Below are 5,215 nucleotides of genomic sequence, written 5' to 3'. Positions count from 1 at the left end.
TTAGCATTGTGGATTTGGATTTATCCCTTTGAGTTTGTGGTCTTTATCATGTTTGAGATTTATAGCATTTAGATTTGATTTCGATGAGATATCAATTCCAGTATTGGCCTGGTTGATGTGTTCTTACCAATTTGTCTTGTAGTGTGTTGAGAGAAGTTGAATCAGGTTGCAATTGATTTTCGTGACTTGCGGATCGTTGGAGATGTTGCTTTGGGCCTTGGTTGGTATTTTTGGAGGTCTGTGCATTGTTTTAAGCCTTTTGGTGATGTTCTTAGTGATTTGAACCGACATGTTACCGTTAGCATGTTTCATTATGAACTGGTTGGTTTTTGGGCTGACTTGATCGAGTCATTTTTATTTGCGGATGATATAAAGAGGAGTTTTGCAAATCATCTTTAGTGACAAAAGACAAAAGATAGAAGAGATAACTTAGAGAAAGAAGAGATCGAGCGAAGATGTAGTTGCTAGGAAGATTCTGGTCCAAGGGGACTGAAGTCAGGATCGCTGAGGTCTGGATCAGTGCAGACTGTTATCGAAGGCCGAACCAATGATTTCTGGTCCAGGGAGACTGAAGTCTGGAAGGGCAGAGGTTTGGATCAGTGCAGAATAGTGCAAACTATTACCGGAGGTCGAACCAATGAGATTATGGTCCAGTAGGACTGAAGTCAGGATGGATGAGGTCCGGATTAGTATAGAACAGTGGAAGTTATTACCGGATGATGATTTGTTGAGAGGATGATCTGTGGATAATAGATCTAAGGTGTAAGAGTTGTCTTGTAATCCTGGGTTTCGGTCTAGCATGTGGCATATGTAATTCACTAAACTACTATGAGAATTATTCATTCTGTTTATCAGTTACCGGTATATCTTGCATGGTGTTGGTGTTAGGCTGCAAGGATGGGACGTCCTTCATTGGATCTCCCTACCTTGACTACATCAAGTGATATCAGAGTTGGTTTGTGAACCTATTGTTGGAGGAAGATCCGGTTATGCACCGGTTGGTTGGAAAGGAAGTTGTGGTAGCTTGTGGACTTGTACAGATCGTCGAACCAGACCAAGTGATGGAACTTACTTTTTAATTAACCCCGAGAGTTTGATGCAGGGGCATCAATGTAGTTCTTATTGGTTTGAGTAGTTAGTTGTGGAATTGCTTGGAGATCATGGCATTCCTTCATGTTTGAGAGTTTAGAGTTGTGGATTTGGATTTATCCCTTTGAGTTTGTGGTCTTTATCGTGTTCAAGATTCATAGCATTTGGATTTGATTCCGGTGAGATACCGATTCCGATATTGGCTCGGTTGATGTGTTCTTATCGATTTGTCTTGCAGTGTGTTGAGCGAAGTTGAATCGGGTTGTAGTTGATTTTTGTGACTTGCGGATCGTTAGAGATATTGCTTTGGGCCTTGGCCGGTATTTCCAAAGGTTTGCACATTGTTTTAAGCCTTTTGGTGATGTTCCTAGTGATTTGAGCCGACATATTACCGTTAGCACGTTTCATTATGAACCGGTTGGTCTTTGGGCCGACTTGATCGAGTTATTATTATTTGTGGATGGTATAAAGAGGAGTAAATTGTGAATCATCTTGAGGGACAAAAGACAGAAGATAGAAGAGAGAACTTAGAGAAAGAAGAGATCGAGCGAAGATGTAGTTGTTGGGAAGATTTTGGTCCAGGGGGACTGAAGTCGGGATGGTTGAGGTCTGGATCGGTGCAGAACTGTGGAATCTATTACTGGATGATGATTTGTTGAGAGGATGATTTGTGGATCATAGATCTAAGGTGTAAGAGTTGTCTTGTAATCTTGGGTTACGGTTGAGCATGTAGCATATGTAATTCATTAAACTGTTATGAGAATTGTTTATTTTATTTATCAGTTACCAGTATATCTTGCATAGTGTTGGTGTTAGGCTGCAAGGATGGGACGTCCTTCATTGGATCTACCTACCTTGATTGCATCACTTTTTGAGAACTCTAGCTTTCCCAATAGTAGAAATACCCATCAGGATAGTGTCATCAACGAACTATTGGTGCGAGCAGGTAGCGGAATCAGAGAAAGGGTGAAGCCCCTTCAAGTTACCTTCTCTGACTAATTTCTGTAAATAAATTCCAAGACTCTTTGCCATAATAGTAAAGAGGACAGGGGAAATGGGGTCTCCCTGTCTCAACCCCCTTGTGGATCAAATTTTTTTTGAAGGCGATCCATTAATCAGAATGGAAGTATTGGTAGTAGAGATAAGTTGCCAAATGAGATCCAAAAACTTATTACCAAAGTCAAAGGTAGCCAAGACTTTCATAAGGAAGCCCCAATCCATTCTATCATAGGCCTTTGACATATCCAATTTCAACAAGAATCCCTGCTTCCTTGATTCAACAAGAGAATGGATGTTTTCATGCACGATGATGATAAAATCAAGAATCTGTCTGCCAGGCATAAATCCTATTTGTTGAGAAGAGATAATGGAAGGGATCACATTCAACAGTCTAGAAGTGATCACCTTTGAAATAATATTATAGGAGTTGCAAAGGCTGATGGGATGGATAGCATCCAGAGAGTCCGCTCCAGGCACTTTTAGAATAAGAATTATGAAGGTCGAATTGATTTCTTTGAGAATTCTCCTAACACCAAAAAATTCCTTCACAGCATTGCACACATCTTTAGCCTCAATATCCTAGAATATCTAAAAGAAAAACATTGGGAAATAGTTGGGTCTAGGGGCCTTATTGCCTTCAAAAGAAAAGACTGCCTTTCTAATCTCAAGGTGAGACGAGATTGCAACTAGAGTCTTATTATGACCATCATTCAAGATTTTAGGGATAGCATCAATAAGACACACCTGTGCTTCAAGAATCAAACCATTATCAATCGTGAGAAGCTCATTGAAATACCTAACAACCTCCATGCTAATATCCTTCTCAGAGTCAAACCTAGTCCGATTCCTAGATATATAATTAATTTTGTTAAAGGCCCTATGTTTCATAGTGGATAGGTGAAAAAAATTGTATTTCTATCTCCAAACACTAGCCAGATCGCCCTTGATCTTTGCTTCCAAAAATCTTATTCCTTTGAGATAATATCATGGTAACTAGACAACACTTAATAACCCTCCTAATAGCCTTCCCTTTGAATTTTATCCTGGATTTCCTTCAACTTCAATTGGATAGCCGATTTATTAAGGAAGACATGTCTGAATGATTCCTTATTCCAAATTCCCATTTTCCTTATAACCTCCCCCAACTTATTATCCACCCTTAACATCACAGTGTCATTGACATTGATGTTCCACCACTGCTTCACATTATCATAAAGAGACAGATGAGAAAGCCACATCTTCTCAAATCTGAAGGGAAATTTCTTCTTCCCAGATAAAGAGTTAGCTACAAAACTGATAGGATAGTGGTCAGAACCAATCTTGGAGAGAGCCGAAAGGAGGCATAAATAGTAGCACATCAAATCATTTGAAATCAAGGCATGATCAAGTCTGACCTGAATAAGATAATTCCCAACTCTCTGGTTAGTCCAAGTGAAGGAGGCCCCTTTGAGCTCCATATCAATCAAACCATGATTGTTGATGAAATCCAATAGATCCAACTTGTTGTCCAACTGAACTTGAGATCCATCAAATTTCTCAGAGTCATTGATTGGTGTATTGAAATCTCCCATAACTATACAGGCTTCATTAGGATATTTAGATCTAAAATCAGCTAGAGACCTCCAAAAAAAATTCCTTGTTGCTTTATTGTTTGGAGCATAAATATTAGAAAGGATCCAACTAAAATTATCCCTAACATGGTGAAACCTAGTAGCAACATGATTAGAATCTTCCCACACCTGTGAACCACAAATAAATCTAAGATTCTAGAAAGTAGTGATTCCCCCTGAAACTCCAATAGAGCTATTCCCATGCACTCCATTAGAGGAAAAAAACTTAAGTTTCTCAACTCTATCTTTAGGCATTTTCGATTCTTGGACGAAAACAATATCAGGTTTATGATTCCTAACAAAGTTATGCAGAATTTCTTGTTTGTGGGAGCTATTTAACCCCCACATATTCCATGACAAGATCTTCATTATTTATTGGGAGTGAGATTATTGCATATCTCGGGGATTGTATGTTGAATCCCATCTACAACATCTTGGATACTGTCCTAATCTCTATGCCATCTTGAGGATTTTCTTTCCGTGTTGCCTCTTGGCCCCTCATCAGCTCTGGTTCTATTTCTAGTAGTCATCCCGAGTGCCAACTTACTTTTTGTTTTTTTCTTCTTAGTGATAGTGGTAAAACCACTATCCTCTTCAAAGTTTGTTTCTTCTACACTCACATACTCTTTGCTAGAATCATAATTTTTTTCTAATGAGTGACTTTCAGTACCTTTCTCAACTACTATACTCTATTTTTTATCCTCTTGGATAGGTTGAGAAGCACTAACTTGACTTTTCAATCCATCATCAAAAGCTAAGATTTCACACGACTCCCAGAATCATTAGATTGAAGGGGAAAATTCTTCCTCTGACTATTGATAGCTTCCTCTGAGGATGGACAAGGAGTGTCAGAGATCCCCTTTGGAAGATCCATCTCCATATTAGTTTTCTTTTTAGTAGGACAGGGTCTAACATCTTTCGATTGCACAACCACTCTAGAATTGTCATTTTCTCTTATCTCCTGACTATTTGTTGATTTTATAACTCCCCGTTGAGCTATATGGTTTGATTCCTTACAAGGAATGTCTCCCTTCTAAGTAGCAGGGGGAACTTCCTCCGATTTTTCTCTAGGTTGATTCTCCTTCGGATTAATCTCTCGAGCAAGATTCTTTTTTTCCTTCCACACTTTCTTTATATTATTTTTTGACTTCATAGCCATATTGGGACAATTTTTAGCCCGGTTTCATGATTTTTTACAATTGAGATAAGTTTATTATATGTTAAATGAAGGTTTTGGTTCTTTGGTTTAATATATGGTTGTTTTCTTTAGATATGCGATGGATTGAACATACCTAAAAGTAGATAAAAATATGAAAATTTTAGGTTAATTACAAACTCCCTAATCAACCTAATCAAGTATGTGAAGGATAAATGGGAAGCTCACATTTTTCTAACTACATATTTATTATTTTTTCATTAGAGTTGCACTTGTCAATCATCATCATCATCATAGTGTCTTGGCATATAGTCATTAGGAGCACAAAGTACCTTCATAATTTATGTGCTAACCTATCAAA

This window comes from Cryptomeria japonica, chromosome 2 (assembly GCF_030272615.1).
Source record: "Cryptomeria japonica chromosome 2, Sugi_1.0, whole genome shotgun sequence".
NCBI classification, from domain to species: Eukaryota; Viridiplantae; Streptophyta; class Pinopsida; order Cupressales; family Cupressaceae; genus Cryptomeria; species Cryptomeria japonica.
The sequence above is the reverse complement of the archived record's forward strand: the minus strand, read 5'-3'. Positions refer to the sequence as shown.